This window comes from Hippocampus zosterae, chromosome 5 (genome assembly GCF_025434085.1).
Source record: "Hippocampus zosterae strain Florida chromosome 5, ASM2543408v3, whole genome shotgun sequence".
NCBI classification, from domain to species: Eukaryota; Metazoa; Chordata; class Actinopteri; order Syngnathiformes; family Syngnathidae; genus Hippocampus; species Hippocampus zosterae.
In genome coordinates this window covers 19368135-19387736 of record NC_067455.1, presented here as the reverse complement: position 1 = coordinate 19387736, position 19602 = coordinate 19368135, and the positions used below count along the sequence as shown (strand labels likewise).

The window sequence follows — 19602 nt, the reverse complement described above, 5'->3', positions numbered from 1 at the left end:
AGAAAGAAGTCTCTCATCAAGGCTCATACTTTACCCTTAACCGTCATATTTTTACATATTTTTTTGTATCTGGATTTTATACATGCACACCCTGGCACTCTTGTGCCAATTTTCTCTTGTATTCATAATGGATATTTCAATACCTTTCTCTATGTATCAACTTACCGTAGTTCTGATTTATCATTATATTTAATGTTTACAATTTATCATTTTAACTCTGTTTGATGTAGGTTGTTTGTACTATATTTTGAATTTGTTTTTGAACTCAGCAAGCGATTTACTCATTTTCAGGTCCGTTTCGAAATTATTCCACAGATTAACACCTTTGATAGATACACTTCTTTGCTTGCTTTGCTTTGCATATTTTTGCACTTGAAGCACTGATCTTAACAGTTGTTATACGAAGCTATAGGTTAAAGATGGGCAGTAGCGCAGCTGTTGTTTCCTTTGTTAAAAAGAACTGTGTGTCAGTGTAGATGGGCTTGTGCTATGGAGCTGATGGAATGCCAGTGCCTAAACTTGTCCTCGATGGCCCTGCAGGCTGCAAATTCTAGACAGTGATATGATATGTGGGCAGGGTTGCAACCAAGGTGTAGGTCACTTCCTCACACAGTTTCCTCTTTATCATCCTCTTTCCTGGATTCTTCTGTTATTATAATAACTGCCTGCTCAGGCTGTCACAGTGTGGGTTTTATTTTGGTACTCTTGTTTTCGTAATTTTGAAGAAAAAATATTTTACATTTCATAAATTTTAAAATTTAATGAATATATAGGCTAGATGTAGTATTATGTATGAGATAGGATGTCATTTTATTTTCTGGCCTGACTGTATAGCTCTGTGTTTATTCATTGATATCAAGAAGGCATACTGAGCCCCTAGGTAAGAATGACTTTCAGCCTGCTTTAAGTTAATAGCCTTGGTTGGCTCTTGCTTGTAGGGATCAATATTGGTAATAATTAATCAGCATTATCAAGCACAGGATCTAGTTCCATTTGTTGTTACATCAGGAAAATATCAATAAAGAAGTGGACTCCCTGATTGTCATGGCAACTTCATCTCTAAGGTCAAAGAGAGTTTATCTTATCTTGCTGCCGAGAGTGGCAAACTGCTTCGGAATCTAGTTTAGACTCAAAGATCATTGATTTAGGCTTTATTTTACCCCCACCGTGTTGTTGCAGGACAGGGGGTGTGGTTGGGGAGGGGGTTGGGGGGAGGCAACATTCTAATCACAACAGAGATGTAAGATTTAAATATTGATGTCTAAAGGCCATTACAAGCAAAGAGGGCCTCTGGTCTTGCTGTTGTTCAAGTACGTCCTTTTAAGACCCAGACAAAGCTTTGATTATCAGAGGTGTCACTGTGGAGTGTGTCTGTATAGCTGACAGTGTGGGACTGCAGGGGAGATCACTTTCCTACAAACACAGGCACAGAATATTAAAAGCCCCTACTCAGCATCCCACTCTGTCCAACTGATTTTTGTTGTGGTATATACGATCCATTTTCGGTACGCTTAGAAACAATAAATCATTGTAGCAATGCTTTGTTGCATCATGTGATAAATAGAAAATGTATAAATAGAAAACCTTAAAAAAACAAACGAAAAAAAAAAACATAGCAACCGAAGTTTAGTTTCCAAAACATTCAAATACATGTGAATGTGGACCGGCAGAATATTTAAATGTACAGGTATATCATTAAGGAAATTTCTAAATATATGTGTCCCTGTATAGGCCAGCTCCAAATGTGTGTTGACATTCCTGTACTCACATTAAATGTGTGTGCAACGCATAGCGTGGATTATTTAGTTTTTAATGAAGTAAATTTGTCCAAATTCAGGTGGCATGCTCTGATTATATTTTGCTTATACCAATAATTCCCATATTCAGAAACAGAATTAAACAAGCGATTATTTACACTTAAAAAAAAATCAATGCCTACTCCAGCAATAACTAAAAATGTTGTATGTTAGCTATGATGCAGGTCTCTGCGTTATTATTATAGGTCTCCTTGTGTTTCACATGTCAATGCAAAGCAAAGCGGTCTGTTTCCATCGTAGGCACTCTTCATTCCGAGCTATTTAGGTAAAATGGCAGGCCAGGGTGTTTGGATGTAGCTCATCATGCTGCAGAATGTTCCTTAGGGTTGGAGCAGGGGCAATGCCTGCTTTTTTTCCATCTTCTTCTTGCCTTCGGGAGACAATTGCCTCATTTAACATTCTCTAGCCCAGCCAAGAGAGGAAATGGTGAGGCTGAGAAGAGAGGCTGCCACACATCATGAATTCTTCTTTCATTTAACTAGTGCTGTTCCTTTCACCTTGGTGATGCACATAGATTAGGAATGAAGCCATTGCACAATTAAGGGGTTGAGGGGTATTGCAGTTGTTTTAATGCCCCCAAATGGTTTTGAGGTTCTCTACTGTGAATACTGTATGCAGAGTGGTTTCATCACGCTTCTCTGTAGGCCACCATCATTTTAGATTTGCATATACCGAGAGCTTGTTTCTGACATTGTCAGGAAATAAAGTATTCAGCTTTATCTCTGTCTGTCTTCCACCATGTACTGTATTTAAAAATAATTTGACTCAGTGTATCTAACAGGACAATTCCGATTCTGTTTCGATTCGTTCTGTTAGATTGATTTCAATTAATCAACACACTAATGCAGATATTATTTTTTGGTTTTGACTGAATTTTGATAGTTGAGAAGGAAAATAACTCCTAAAAAAAGATAACTCTGTTATTAAGCATTGTCACAACGTACTTTAATCAGCAGAAAATGCATTCATGTCCAAACTGTCATGGAGGGGATAATTTGGTGAACATCATTTCCAAAGAAGGGTCATAGCTTGCACATCACAGAGTGACACCCTAATAGCTGTTGGGGCCAAATCTGTAGCGTGGCAGGAATTACTGGAGATGTTTTTTTTTTTCTTGTGGTGGTGGGGGGGGGGGGGGCGGGGGGGGGGTTTAATAGCGCATTGCAGAACTTTACATTTGGATGAAATGTGCCAGGCTCTGAGGATAGTTGAGGCATAGGTGGCAACAGAGGATTAAGGCAACAAGCCTTTCAGTTCAATTTGTACATCAGCATTTTCTGCCAGACGAATGGCATGAAACACATCTTAAGGGTTCACTGGAAAATAGCTAATGACAAGGCTTTGTAAATAGATAAACAATTTATGTCAAATATGCTTAAAATATGAAACAAACTTCAAAACTGTGTTAATACTATGAAAAAGCTGTGTTTTGATTTCCGCCATTTCAAAGCTACTAAAGCCGTTGACTGCACGGCTTACACCTCATGAGATCGGGGCTGCATCGTTCTGCATTAGCAGTGCTCCAACAAAATTGTAAGACCGCACTTCTAATTGAAACTGGTTGATAACTATTGATTATATTTTCTATGACTTATGAAGATCAACTAATTTTTGTGACTAAAGAAGTGACAAGACGCAACATGCACATCTGCTACTTATTTTCTCAAAGCAGGCCTTGCTAAGTGACCGAGAGAGTAAACATCCAGGGAGAAAAGCAGTCGCTATTATTTCAGAATTAGCCTATTTTATTTGCGCATTTCAGAGAATGCTTATCTCATAATTACTGAAAACTGTTGACACCGAGCAAGTGTAAGCCAGCTAAAATGGCATTTTTGTTTCATGGTATCAGATTGGATTTTTATCTGCGCTTCACGCATTCCTGAAAACCAAGGATAATAGGCTCAAGTTCGCGATTTCCAGAATGACAGCAGAATTAAGAGGCAGATACTGAAAAGCTACAATCATCACTATGGCGCTCCGTCCAAGAAGTGGCTGTGAATCTCCGAGACATACTGTACATTTGGCCATAATCACGTTTTTTTTTTTTAAGCTTCAGAAACAGGGTCAGATGATAAGCTTGAGAAAAACAGGATGAAAAAAAGCCTTCTCTGATAGACGAGGAGAAAATCTGATTGATTGATGTCCGCTGGCTTTGCCACCATCACAAGCCAGTTGACAGTTAGTTTGGGATCAGATGATTTCACTCCCAAGATTGGGGTTGAGGGGAAGCTAGGCAAATATGAAGGACACAAAGGTCAATGGCTTCTCTCCTCTCGGTATCTATCTCTCGCTGGCAATAGCTGCCTTTGACAAACTGTAATATGTTGCCAAGCTTTGTGGCAACAGGACACATGGTCATAGTTTGTACAGTAATATCCTATTGCAGTAATCTCACAGAATGATTGAAAGCGCTGGAGGAATCTGGTACCGACAGAGACCCGTTGACATCATCAGCTGCAGTCGACTGGCAGATGTCTCTTGACTTGTTTGAACTAAATTTTCCCAGGAGACGGAGTAAGTTAAACAACAGCTTTGACTTGAAGCGATCTGTTATTGTAAACTGAATCTGATAAGACGGCCCCCCAATATTATGTGTTTGTGGAGCAAAGGGGCCAGAGAGTGTGTGCGTGTGCGTGTGTGTGCTCTGGGGTTGGTATCATCATGGAGTGTTGTTCCGTGGTTCTGGAGAAAGAGCAGCATTGAATTAGGACATAAGATATTTGGCTGCATATTGTAAATAAACACAAGTATTTCGTGGTTGGATCCTACCCCCAGTACCTCTGTTCCTTTCTACATTTGGTCCTTTGTCTCTGTTTTTTGTAACATATAAGTGGAGCCTTATGTGCCCGCTAGGTTGCCTGATATTTCATAGAACGGGCTGGCCCCCGTGAGGGTCCATGGTCACAAGTGACGCATCCATTAGCTTTGTACCGTGCTGCTTTCCACATCAGGGCCTCCCTTGGAATGAAGCGGCTGTGTCGATGGAAGTCAAATTCAACAAACGTGAATCTTCTTTTAATCGAGTTGTCATTGTGCAAAATGTAGCCTCCATTCAGAGGCAAACAATACAAATCCGAATCTTCCCATCCCCATGGAAGTGGACAGCATTTATGTGAGGAGACAACAACTCTTTGTTTGTTTGAAGTGGTGGATATGACAGTCTTCTTGTCAAAGACTCAGGGTGGGTTTGTAATGAGCATAATTATCTCTTATATGTTTTCAACTAATGATGTCCATTAAATGCTTGAGGCTTCATTGAGAGACTGTCTCGCTGTAGGTTGTCTTAGGCTCTTAATACAGCATGTTACATTACACTGTGCGCAACTAATGAACTTCTTTCATCAAAGATTCTTATCATGGAGTGCCTCTTAGGGGAAAAGCCAATATACTTCAGCCTTTTGTTGCAGTCGGATTAGAACAATTCTCATAGTTCTCACTTATCTTTCAAATTTTCTCTACATGTGATAGTGACCCAATTGGCTTCATGTCCAAACAGGATGGCGCCCTAATCGAGACCACTGCTCGCTTCATGTAAAACATCTCATTTTGCGGCTCAGCCTGGTCGCTGCCTTATCGTTACACAATTCACTGAACTCTGTCATTTTCTTTGTGGCAATTTATTTAAATTCCCTCATGTTTATATATTTCCTGTCTTCTTTCATTCATAATGACCGCCTTTTAGAAGTTCAATGACTCATCTTCTCAGACTTTTGGTAACTCTACAGATACGGAGTTACAGTGTCAATGGGGGTGAGAGAAAAGCTGCTTTGTGGGCGTGTTAGTATGCTTGATGCCCATCGCGGTACCCAGACGGGATCCTGCGCTAACCTTGATACGCAAGGCAGATTTAAGCGCTCTCAGTTTGCACCTCAGCAGGTACGGAGATCATGCTTGAATACGTGCGGGCTCATCTGTCCAGCGCTAAAGCCTTCAGTCGTGCATGCGGCTTGGCTCCTGTGGCTGCTTTGGTCTTTGTCCATCACCTATCAGCATATCAACAGTGTCTCTGAAGCCTGCTTGTATAATGCACCATTTATGGCTTTGTGGATGGAGATGGCGGTTGGGTGGTGGAATAGCTCCAGGCCTTTCCCTCAGTGAGTGGATTAACGGCGGCCTGCTTTAGTGCACTCTGCCACGGTGTGAAATCGGCCTCGCTTCGGCGCCGGTGCTGCGGCTTCCTCTCTCCCTTTTTTCTTTCTGTCTCCTCTCGCTGTTTCCTCACCTCCATGCAAAGCCTCTCACTGCCATCTGTGAAATGTGGAAACTCTGTGTCTAAGTTGAGTTCAGATCCCATCCCCTCCACCAAGCTGAAGCCAGGAAGCAAATGGCTAGCCAGTCGGCAAAGGGGGGCTGGGGGGGCTGTAGAGGAGATGGTGGGAGGAAGAGCAAGAGATGAAGCAGGGGAGGGGAGGCCCATGAGCTCACTGATGTTGTGCCGCGTGTGCAGGAACCCTGCCTGTTCTCCCCGGGCAAGTTGGAGGCGGGTCCAGGCCTGGGTACTGGCCGAGAGATCTCTGGTTCCTGCGAGTGGGTCCAAAGCCCCCCCTCCCCAGCCCTGTGTGTGTCTATGTCGATCCGAGGCGGTGGCACAGCTCCCCTGAGCCCCTGCCCAGTCCTTTGAAGATAAGATGGTGATACAGGGTCCCTTTCGGTACGTTGCTAACTGATGGTCTTTGTGTGACATGCCTCTCTCCACTGGAGCTTGCAGCTAAAAGTCTTTACTGAAATGAATTGTATGGCCTCGGGTCAAAAGAGATAATGAAAGGTCTTGTTCATTGATTGATGATAGCGCTCTGCATATTGTTTCTGCATGTACTGTAGCTCAACTAGACTTTTAAAATGTAGGCCTGAAGCAAAAAGAATAAATAATAAATTGCTGCCCCTCGTACACAGCAGAGGCAGTAGGTTTGGATCAATGCTCACATCTATTTTTGGCATTTTATACAAGATACATTTGCAAGTTGTCACTCTTGCATTGTTGTCGAATTTTTGTCATTCCAATCTTCATCTCTTTGTTACATTTTAACATGACACCTGCCTCAATAAAATCTTTACATACGTTCTGTGCCACCCCAGATTGTAACCTCACCGACCTTGCTTGAAACAAATAAACAATTTTCTCTCTTTTGCATCCATATTATTATTATTATTATTATTATTATTATTATTATTGTTTCACCCACAGGCCAATTCTCAAATTGCTGCTTCTTTGCAGTAGCCCTTTTCAGAAGAGCAACCGTCAAAATCATCAGACTGCTTTGGAAATGATGAACTCAACATTTCCTCTGCTTTTTTTTCCTATTCTTTGTGGCTTTGGGGTTAAGATGAAGGCATAATATCTTTTGATTGCGCTGCGTTATGATGGCTCGCAAAGCTGAGAAGGGGTCCAGCGACACATCATCTTTCCATCGACAATGTGAATCTCTGTGGCTCATAAGGGATGGGGCGTTGATTGCTTTTTGATACCCCTCCAACATGGATGAGGTCCTGCATACATCAGTTAATTAGTATGTACTTACAGTGTGTGTGGCAGACCCAACAGACCCCACACTTCTCAGCAGACACTCACTCCAAATGTTCCAACCACACTCACTGAGGGCTTTATGAAATGTTTGACAAGAAAAGCTCTACAATACTGTGCGCAGCAGGGTTAATGGTGTGTGTGTGTGTGTGTGTGTGTGTGTGTGTGTGTGTGTGTGTGTGTGTGTGTGTGTGTGTGTGTGTGTGTGTGTGTGTGGAGGAGCGACTGCAAATCACAAGTACACAAAGGCAAGCAGTATTGTCCCGTTTGTATTGTTTTGTTGCATGGAAAAACGACACTCCTGATTTCCACAAAACTCTTGCTAGCGCTCTGACTGTACTCAGCGTGCTACTCTTCTACCCAACTACTTCAGTTACACATGTATAGTAAGGGTGTGGAAAAGAATCGATATTAATCGATGTATCGATGCGCACGTGCGCGATGCGAGTGCATCGGCTCATTCACTGGGTACGACGCGATTGACGGGTGAAATATAGATTCATCACGATGCATTGGTGGGTATCGGTAAAATCCGATTCAAGCGCCGTTTTATTCATGTTAAACGTCACCTATCTGCCCTTTCCTAGGTGCAATGAATGCACCATCATTATTTTGCGTTTTGTGTTGAATACGGACGGAAGCCGTGAGTCACATACAGTGCAGTACACTACTCGCGAAACACTATGGAAGTTCACGCAAGCAGCAGTGAGGAAACTAGTATATTTAATGCACCCGCAACATTCAGAGCTTGTGTTTGGAAATACTACGGCTTTGAAAAGAAAGACGGAAAGCTTGATAAAACCTCCGTAATTTGCAAAGAATGTCGCACTACGAAACCATACAACGGCAGCACCACAAATATGCAGACCACTTAAAACGATGGCACCACATCACCGACAAGTTTCCTGCCCCCTCCCCGTCCAGTTCCTCCCTCGTTGGACACCGGAGAAACCAGGTCGGGATCAGAAAAAAATCACCTCTTATTTTGGGGGTGCCCTTGCAGCTCATTGTGACCGCGCAAGGAAAAACTATATATGCATGACTCTTTTGGACATTTCATTTTGACACTCAGTGAGAGTGGTCTGTGTACGCTACAATACACACAGCAGCTTTGAGGCTGTGACTGCCACATTGTTTCAATTGTATTTTTTTTCTGTCCTATGGAGATGGATATTTCATATAAGACACTCAGTGAGAGTACTCTGTTTGTGTTTACACCACAGCAACAGCTGTGAGTCTCAGGTGCCAAATTGTTTACATTTTCTTTGCACAAAACCCAATCGTGAAAGGGCTTAAATAAGTTGTTTTACACGTTCTACTGTTTAAGTGGTATAGTTTTTGCAGTACCATACTGAATTCCATCTTTTTTAAAACTTTTTTTCTTTGCGTATTTGCATCATCGTTAATTGCATAATATCACAACAAATTGCATCGTATCGTATCGGATCGCATTGATTTGAACTAAATGTGTATCGCATCGTATCACATCGTGAAGACGGTGAAACGTATCGCATCGTGTCGCCAGAAAATTCCATGTATCGTTTAAGTATCGCATCGCTGGTAGTGCATCGAGATGTGTATCGAATCGTCCTCAGTGCTGAGATTCACATCCCTAATGTATAGGGTCCGCTGTAGGTGACTGTACCGTACATTTAAATTATATTTCATGATTCCGGCACACTTTGTTTCCAGAACAATTCAGTTAAACATGCTGGTCGTCTTTCCGATAGCTTCATCATGCAGTTAATGTTGGCCGTTTTGCGAGGAGCTCTAAATGGATGGCGCAGCAGTAGGCAAGTAGCAGCAGCTAATTAGGCCACGCAAATGACTGAGTAGTATCATTCTGTGCACCTCAGTGATGATGTGAGTGTAAAGCATCACATTAGGACCAATACCAGTAATGCTTTACTGGCAGCTTGGATTGTGGCGTTTTCAAATAAGTCACGTTAGTTACTTTTATTCTGCAAACATGCAGGCCAAGCAAATACATGCACTGAACTGTGGAAGCTACTGAAGAATCTCGATGTATTTCATAAACGTATCCTGTTCCACTCCCACGGCGTGTGAGAAACAAGACGTGATCTGCTCCTTAGAATAAATCGGACAATGTTGCAGTAGAGCAGACATCTAACTGCTTTTTCTCCAGGTAATCTTGACTTGGATCTTAACACCAATAAAGTGTTTCTTTTTTTTTCCTCAGCACAAGGCAGATCTGAGCAGGAACATTCCACTCCATATTTCTGTGGTCATACTTTATTGAATATCATTTCAGATAAGCACTATAATCCTTTGGTGGAGAAGCGATGTATATTGACCTGCTCAATGGTGGCAACACAGTGCATGTCTCAGATGTGGAAATGGTAAATACTGATTTGTGTCACTGCTCCAATCTAGTAGCAAAAAATATTGATAGCAGCCCTATTTGTTGTCAGTCAACATTGACCCCAAGTATTTAAAATAGCACTCTCATAGATGATACTTTTATTACTTTCTGAAATCAATTGAATACTGCAAATGAAAATATACCAGATAAAACACTCATTCATCATTTAGCCACATTAAGTGGTGAAATATTTGGGTGTGGTTTTTTTTTCTCTAACAACTAAACAATGGAACCTTTACCTGAAATTTTGGTCTCTCAGGTCAATACTACACTGTAACAATCTCACTCTCCTGTGTTTCTTCCATCATTTGAGAGCAAAACTCTCTGCTTCCTCGTGGTTCATTTCATCAGGATTTCCTTTATCTTGACCAACCAGGCCCATGACCCTCACTGTACTGATAGTTATTTTAGAGCTTGAAACAGAACTGGGTAAGTTCTCCCACTTAAGTCTGGGTCCTTAACCTATATGTACAATATGTCATGTGAAATCTTTGAGTTTAACTTTAAATGTTAAAAACGTTCTATGCCTGAACGCAGCATAGGAAAATATGCATACTAGTGTATGTCTGTAGGTCAATAAACAGTAAAGACAAACCCCCACTAAATTTGATTGCCATTTTAAGAAACAATTATTTTAATGAAGAATGGCAGTTTTTATCATTCAAATTCAATCATTTTCCAAGAAAAAATACACATAAAGTCATGTTTTCCCAGACTTATTATTATTATTATTGTAGAGTTATTTATTGTTGTATGTTGCTGTGGAAGAATTGTGAGAGAGAGAGAGAGAGAGAGAGAGAGGAGAGAGAGAGAGAGAGAGAGAGAGAGAGAGAGAGAGAGAGAGAGAGAGAGAGAGAGAGAGAGAGAGAGAGAGAGAGAGAGAGAGAGAGAGGAGAGAGAGAGAGAGAGAGAGGAGAGAGAGAGAGAGAGAGAGAGAGAGAGAGAGAGAGAGAGAGAGGAGAGGAGAGAGAGAGAGAGAGAGAGAGAGAGAGAGAGAGAGAGAGAGAGAGAGAGAGAGAGAGAGAGAGAGAGAGAGAGAGAGAGAGAGAGAGAGAGAGAGAGAGAGAGAGAGAGAGAGAGAGAGAGAGAGAGAGACGGAGAGAGAGAGGGGTGTGCTGTGTGCTGTTCAGGAATTGTTTTCACCGTGTTAACTGCAGCCATACAGTCGATGTGTTTTGTTGTCGATAAACGTGAGTTCACTGAGTATTATACCCGTCATCCCTTACAATACCTTTTATTAACAAATATTTATTCATCTATCCATGTCAAACTGTGCTGACTTCATGGGAGCCAGATAGGTTTATTGCCACTTTAGAAAGGCGAAGAATTGGAACTTGTCGTCTCTGCATGTTCACCCTTGATGAGAAGAGGACAGTTCATGGTCCTTAATGTTTTTTTTTCAACATCATTTTGAACCCACAACCTCTGATGTGCTCAACCACCATGCCACCCTATTCAGTATCACCTAATACAAAACAATAACAAATAAAATCTTCATGAAGAAATAAATGCTTACAACCTTAATAAAATAACAAATTACCACAAATTCAGCCTCAACTAATGGTCTGATACAATTTTGTTTCCTTTATGAAGCAGATCAGTAGGCTCACCAAGACATGGGTGCAGTGGAAATAGTCTTTTGTTTGAAGTCAGCACAAGTTGACAATATTGGTTTTGCTCCAATTTCCGCCCACTGCGTATGACAGCTGCATTTGAAAGTGCAACCTGTGTGGAGCCTCTGCTCGTGCGCTGCCCTGAAGAAATGGTGAACATTAGTTGTTTGGTTTGTCAGTGCATTGACGATGCGGTTGTTGAAAGTGACGCTTTTTGTTGTCATGATTGTGATACACTAAATGTGATGGACAGGTGGAGGAGCGAGAGAGAGAGTGGCTAAGCGTGATGAAGGTTGCAGTGAGCCAGATTGGGCCATTACGAAATGGCAGATAGCCTCAATTCTAAACTGCTGGAGTGTGATCTCTTGAAAGCACCAAACTGAGCCAGTTTCAGTCGACATTCTGACTGGCAGTCTGAGAGGACAAGTAAGACAATGATGAAGGAAGACAGAAGAGTTAACAAATCACCAGCACCTCTTCAATTCAAATGAATTCCAATCTTATTTTGTGCCCTGCGGTTTGCTCCCATATTCCAAAAATATGTATGACAGGTTAATGGAACACACGGAATTGTCTTTCGGTGTGATCCTGAGCGCAAATGGTTGTTCGTCTACGTGTGGTCTGCGATTGGCTGGCAACCAGTTCAGGGGGACCCCCGCCTACTGCCCAATGACAGCTGGGTTAGGCTCCAGCATGCCCGCGCCCCTTGTGAGGATAACAGGATTAGAAAGTGGATGGGCGGAGTTATTTTGTTTAACTTATTAAAATAAGAAATATATTTCCAGGAACCATTTAAATTACCATGAATGGTCAACTTGATGAATGCATTTCAGATTGCAGTTATAAGAACTGACATGATCAGTCTTATCATTTCATTAGTTGTGGATTCAACAGGGTATTCAATGAAAACAAATAAACTCCAGGTTATTGTCGTACATTCCAAGATGTTCTTGATTCATTTTATCATTGATTCATCCACTATTTGTCAATTCAGAGAATGGATGAATGGTTGAATTTTGCAGTATAGACAGCAGCATGTATACACTATAGCATATAGTTTACATTTTTATTATTGTTACCTCCCTATATTGATTGGGTAGGAGAAATTACAGTTTCCGCCACCCATATTATTTAAATGAAAACTGAAGAACATAAATTGATCGCTCACTTTCATTTGAATTGAAACACGCGACGACAGATGCACCCCACATCTGGACAATATACTTTGACATCATTTTTCTTTCCTCATCTTTTTGCATTTGGCACGTAAAGTGCTGTATCAAATGGCATCATTGAGCAAATGTGTATGAAAGGTTCCATTCATTAGGAGATGTGTGTTTTGAAGGAAGGCTGAGAGGGGGCAGCTGAGACCCCAGCGTTATCAGCACCAGATGCAGGTTGACTTCAGACTTCCAAAGCAAGGTAAAGAAAGAGAGAGAGGAAATTAATGAGAGCTATAAAGCCAGCAGGATAAATAATTAGCCAACTGCTTGGATCCGTCTTCTCATTTGCAGCGGCAAATAAATCCACCTTGCAGTTGATTTGTCAAAAGAACGCTTATATTATTTATGCCTGTGTAATTTGAGCATTCGTCTGATTGTATTTCTGTGTTGTTTCTTGATTTGTCATATAGCGGAGTGTTTGTCTGAAACAGGTTTCAAAATCTCCCCACTTTATACCTCTGTGTGTGTGTGTGTGTGTGTGTGTGTGTGTGTGTGTGTGCATGCGCAAACACACACACACACACAGGTATTATTTGTTCAACATTGCTTATGCAATGTGTGAGCCTTTCCTAACACCGTGCGTGTTTAGTGTTTATTTTGTGGTTTTGGTTAGTTGAAGTCATGAGCAAAGCAAATTTCCCTTGTAGGTAAAAAAATAAAAATAAATAACCAACCTGCCTACTTACCTACCTAATATCCTTCATATCTATCTATTGTATCTAATATCTTGTTGAGTTTTGAGTATTTGTATCCACAACTTTGCCTCTTATAGCCAGGATATAGTGTTTCTTGTAAACTCGGAGCTGATGGTCCCCAAGAGTGCTTCCAGAAACAGTGAGAACAATAAAGCACTTTGTACGGATACCTAACCATGGACATCTCTATTTTGGTCTTGCAATTTCTCTGAACTGCTGCTTTCCTGTCCCCTCATCAGGATCTAAGCTAATTTCTCTTGCATATGAGACACTGCATTCAAGTGTGTGTTGAGCTGGAGTGTTTACATGGGAGCTCACTCCCTGAGGATTTTGTATTATTGTTGTCACACTATATGGAGTACATCCACTTGTATTGTTCTAATACTCCACCGTTACATTTGAAAGGAGCTGAGGAATCACCAAAAGACTTACATTATCCTTCAGTCTTTGAATGCTATTCATGTGTTTTGCGCCTAGTAATCTCCCCCTCTAATCTCATTCAAAGATATAAATAAACAAGTAACGATGTAAATGAGGAAAGCACACGAGTGAACAGCCAGAGGATTATGGTAATTAATGATTATAGATGTGAAAAATGACCCCCCCCCACCACCATTTTTCCGCTAATATTATGCGTCTGAGTAATAAGTATAGTTACAGCTTTGTCCAGATTCGCACTTGCATTGAAATTTGTTGTCAGGTTCTGCTCAGCAAAGCCAATTCGCCGTATCTCAACACATCTAGACAGACATTTTATGTTTTGATTGACACTCCGCTGTTGATGTACCCAATCGTGTATGAGTACATTCAAATCAATAACATAGCATGAGTATTTTTTTAAAGAATGTTTTCCCCCTAACCTCTTTAATTTGAAATCAATAATTTCTTTAAAAAGTAGTTCAATGCTAGCCTCCATCAGCTTTTTCATACAGCACATTAGAAAGTAAAAGAAAAATGTATACTTAATCCATTAAAAGAAAAAGCCTTTGAAATGGATTCCTGGGAGGGTTGGGGAGACTGGGGGGGGGGGGAGGCACTCTGGCACAAGTCATGGCATTGATGGCACAGCCCCTGGGCGCAGCAATACTTGGCACGGACAAGATGGTTGCTGGGCTTGTATCAGTGGGCACTGGCCCATCCTTTGGGAGCTCCTAAGCCATGCTGTCTGAAGAAGGACTGATGAGGTTGGCAGCACATATGGGCATTCTATGGGTTTTTATTTCAGTCAAAGCAGTCCCGATGTTATCATCTTCGCTTCCCAGGACGCCAGCGTCACTGAGGCTGACGATTGGTCTTCACGGGGCCGACCCGATTTGTCTACCACCATTTCGAATGCGTATGTTACACCGAGGTGACAATTTGTGCCAGCTAATTGGAAGTTTGTGTCGGTCTTCCCGGAACAAAACACCATCACAAATTACAATGATATCACAAACATGGATTCAGTTCGACTCAGCTCTTTTTCCAGTCGAGACAGGACGTAGACGGCTGCCTCACTTAGTTGATAAGCATCCACGGGGTAATGAAACTTCCACTTTGATGACAAGTTGAAAAGCGCGTATCCATGTTGGTTTGGCAGAACATTAGACATGGCTTCAGGCAGGTGGGGCAGGCGAGAGATGGTACCGCTTTAATAGGGCTCATCCAGAGGTGAAAGGAGCACTGCTCGCAACGAAGGTGGGAAGGTGGGAAGGTGGGAGCAATGGCTGCCAGTACATGTCTTTTGTCTTTCATTATCTTTATTTCCTTATTATTTTAAATGGCCATCCTTTGCACGTTTTTTTCTTCTTCTGCACTAGAAGCTTTTTTGATATCCATTTAGATTGGAGCTTCATTAAAAACCTCAGACAATGGGGTGACTTCTAATTAAGTAGCGCCGCATCTGGCCTCTGGCACCCTATCCCGTTGTTCCATCTATTTTGCTGGGGAGAATTCATTTGTTTCTTAATTAAGAAAAACACCAATAGCGTGAAAAATCTGCTTATGGTACCTGAATCGTAATTAGTTAAATAGTGAGGGGAAGGTGAAAAACACCTACTAGTAGCTCTAGAAATAAACACAGAGCTGATAAAAATGAACAAACCAGCCCTGCAAAAATCGAAGCTAGGGAGAAAAGTATGACGTCATTATGGCTAAGACAATATGCCAAACTATCTTCAAAGAAATCAAATTGCTCGAATGTTTTCATTTGCATGTATTAACCATTAACATAATGAGGAGAAGTGACATTGGACCTGGATTGCGTGTCTGTTCGGATTGATAACTGCTGCATCTGCAAATTGTCTCCTTTGCCAAATTGCTAGCAGTCATACCGGTGTGAGTCTTGAACTGTGAACGGACGGTGAGCAAGAGATTGAGAGAAGATGAATCAACGATTTAGCGCTTCTTTTTTTAGATCTCTGAGCAATTGTTGAATCTGAGACATCGGCCTCTGACAGCTATCCCTTAACAAGAAGTCGTCTTGTGTCATTGCCTCGAAAGCTATGCGGAAAGCCTCTTTGCATTTGTGTTCATAGGTGTGTGTTAATGTTTGCAGCAGAGGATGTTTGCATGCGGACGCTAGCACATTTGTTTCTCTTCCCCTCCCTCCTGGTCCATACAAACAGGCACTCACAGAGACTAAAGCCAGTGTTCCTCTGGCAAAAATGTGCACATACATCTGAGTGCTAGTGGGCTACCAGTGGCTTATCAGCTCTGCAAAAACTCACCCTGTAGCCCACTTGGCGAGTTGGCGGGCAAGCAGCCAAATCCACTGCGTCACGCAAAACACTCAACTGTACTCAATATTCCAAATTCTGTAATTTTTAATATCAAAATGCCATTTCCCCACATCAGCCTCTTAGGTCAAATTATTCAATTAAGTGTCTGTTTATTACTGATACCAAAGCTGGATGGTGTTCCTACTTATCACCTTTTTTGCAGATTGGTGTTTTTACTGAATACCATCATAAAGATTGTCTTGGATGTAATTAAAATGGCACCGAGACAAATTTAGCACACGGCTAAGACACAGTGAAACGAAGGCGGTCAGGGGAATTGCAGAGGCTATATTCTGTCATCCACTGAATGGTTTCAGGGTCTGTACAGCAGCAACATTTTTGTCAAAGTACTCCTGTGCCCATCTGAGGAAGAGGGATGAGAAAGGAAAAACACCCTGTGGTGGCGTGGTTGTGTTCCCGGTGCTTTTCAGCACTACACAAGGTCATCAAGCCGACTTTTCTTTGTGGTTGACGATGAGATTTGTGGCAGCGCGGATGCCGTATCGGCATCCTGAGCGCCAAGTGGGCTTCCCTCCATCATCCACGGGCTGGTATGTTTGATGCGCTATTGGCGAGCTATGTTTTTAATGCCTCATGGCAAACATACCTTTTACCGCCTGTGTGACTTCTCAGTGAAAAATGAAAGAAATCAAAGCCCCAATAAGCTGAGGGTGTTAAGCCATAGGGAGGGGGGGCAGGGGGTCGACTTTGGATTTTGACAGAATCTTCCTGCGCTCTGTGACAAAAATTAGCATTGTTATCGCCGACAACTGGTGATGTTTTACTTCGTTGTACATTTTTGTGAAATATGTAAAAAGTAAACCAAGCCTCCAACGATTCCCTTAATGACGCGGATCTTGCTTTTTCTTCCCCGAATCGTCTTAGCGAGCTTTTCAGTGCAGAACGTCTGATATCTGAATATTAAAAAGGAGTTTCAAGCTCATCTGCAAATGTGATTTTCACATATCACACTTCTGCAGTCTTCAAGCTGCTTCATCGCCAAGCTTCTGAGCAAAGATGGCTGAGGAAGGGGTGTTGGGGGGTGGAAGGAAAAAACAAGATGCACATATGGGTTGCGATTGATGTATTCCATTTCTGACCTAATTTAAATCTCTGCCAATAACCTCATATTCATACTGTGCATTTGCTTAATTACTGTGTATTAAAAACCTTGCCGTCTTCCTGCAGACAGATGTAAACACCAACATTGTACCAACATTGTCATAACGCACCACCAGCAAATATGATTTTTGCAACCATACCGCAATACAACACCAAATAATTTCGGCATAATTTTAATGTCTGATAGGCCCAGGGGACTGGCCAGCAAAGGGACAGTGGCCCATTGACATGCTCGCCTCGCCAAGAAATAATTATGTCTGCCTTTCTTGGTTCTTCCTAAGCTTTCTCTTCTCAGAGCATGAGTAATTTGTTTGTGATATTTAGTTTTTTTAAATGACGTATTCTCTGTGAACTTGAGTAGTACCTGGGTGCAAATGGAGGCGCATATCAGCTGCCCGGTTGTCAAATTTTAAGGCTGGAAACAGCAGAAATGTCTTAACTCTGAAATCATAGTGTCATAAGTTATTGTGTCTTGTATAAATGTATTGAACTGCTGTATTTAGAGAATTCTGCTACAATCAAACCCCAACTGGTGACACCGTGTGGGACATTGGCGGTAGTCAGAATATCTTAAGGGGACGCAGTGTGTCAGGCTTCAGTTTGTTGTCATGATAATCCCCTCATTTATAATGTCAAGATCAGCAGGTTACTACTTTCCACTTGGATGCCATGTCAAGACTTGGGACAGGCTTAGTGAATTGTCATTTGTCAAGCAATACTTTGACAGTTCCTTCACTTTACTCATATGCTGCTGCTCAAAGGTCAGAGCCGTGCCACTTTCATTTAGTGTGAGCATTCAATCCCGGAGGAAAAGGTGCTCATGCCTCTCTCAGACGCACGAGCACGCGAGTGCACGCGCACACACACAAACACACACACTCTGTTGGTTCCTGCATCTCACCACCGTAGGTTTATTTCTCTAGTTACAAGCCATATATTTGAGGACATATTTTTAGTAGAGGTTAGTTAGTTCCACGCAGAGCTTTATTGTTGTACCAAAATTGAAGGTCAAAGACAACGTAAGAACAGACAAAATAGGAAAAACGGTTCTGAGCCGTTTTTCTTGTATTGATTCCTATTTCCCCCTCTTACCATTACTCTAATAATTAGAACATCACAAAGACAGCCCCCTTTCTCACTTAACTGCTTGTCATGCTCATTACCGAGTGGCTTTTCAAGTAAACTCAGGTATGATTGCCACTGTCTCAATGGTGTAGCTGTCATCCACTTTCCAGTGTGCTTTGTGCTACTCCTCAGACATCGCGGCAGGTTGTGGCAACCCAAAAAGGTACTTGTCAGTTGTACAAAAAGTCATTGTTGCTGCTGCATTGTTACCGCCTTTTCCAGCTATTATATGGAAATTGATGGAGTGATGTTGTTTTAGAGAGTGGAGCAGTTCTGGGGACCCAGGGGGGTTATGGGTGTAAATCCTTCCCATACAGTTCTGCTCCAGGCAACGGACAGCACCATCATTAGCCACAGCAGATGGAGCGGATCCAGCGAGGGGTTTCACACTCTTCTGATAGGCTGTTGCTGGAATTTTCTGTCATACAATGTAGTGGGATGGAAGCGAGAGTGATCAAATCCACTTGAAATCAGATAAAAGGTATAGCAACAGCCAAACAAAATGTTTCTAAATTCATTTGTAACCAGTGAAAATGTCAGCATCCATTACCTAATGGTGTGTAATATGGTGGAAGAATATTCTTACAAGAATAATATTTGGTCATGATCAATGTCCAAGCCCAAGTGTTTTGAGTGTGCAGTATTTATATTCATCCACATTGGTTGGGCAACAGTTTGCTACAACTGTCTGATTTCAATTTTTTACAGACAAAACACAAGACAATATTTTCCATCCACTACAATCTACAATCCAGAATGAATTCACTTCAGAATGTATCTTCACAAAAGTTAAGGAAAAATCAAAGTATGCCCCAATGTTTTTCGTATTACAGTGAATGCGTGCACTTCATTACAGTTGACTCTGAATTTTACGAGTTGCATGAGGGGAGGCCTGCTATCCAGGGAGCGCGTGAGTGTGTGTGTGTGTGTGTGTGTGTGTGTGCGTGTGTGTGTGTGTGTGTGTGTGTGTGTGTGTGTCTTTGTGCGTGTCCATGCGTGTGTGAATCGCTGGCGCAGTCATAATCTTCCAGCAAGAAGTTTCACAAGGCCAGATCAAGAATTAGGAGAGGCTCTGGGTGGGAGGAGGGGGGGGGGGCTTGGAGAGAGAAAAGCCCATCTCGCTCTCTGTTTTAAAGGACAGTGCTTGCTTTGAATGTCATTTGACAATTTCCTTTTAATTAGAACCAATTTACAGGAAGATGCCCAGCAGCTAATCTTAACAGGATAATTAACTTCTATTTTCTTTACTTTTAATTAAAAAGTGGAAAAGATTTAGCTGATCCATAAAGAATTGTTCTTTTGAAATGTTCATCAGACTTCACGCTTCTTTTGGCATTGGTAATA

General features: G+C 41.7%; 1 protein-coding gene across 3 annotated transcripts in view; it reads left to right on the top strand.

The window, feature by feature from the left end:
• The window catches only part of zfpm2a (zinc finger protein, FOG family member 2a), a 122853-nt gene that overhangs the window by 5009 nt on the left and 98242 nt on the right, over nucleotides 1-19602 (top strand). The gene's annotated exons all lie outside the window — the stretch shown is intronic.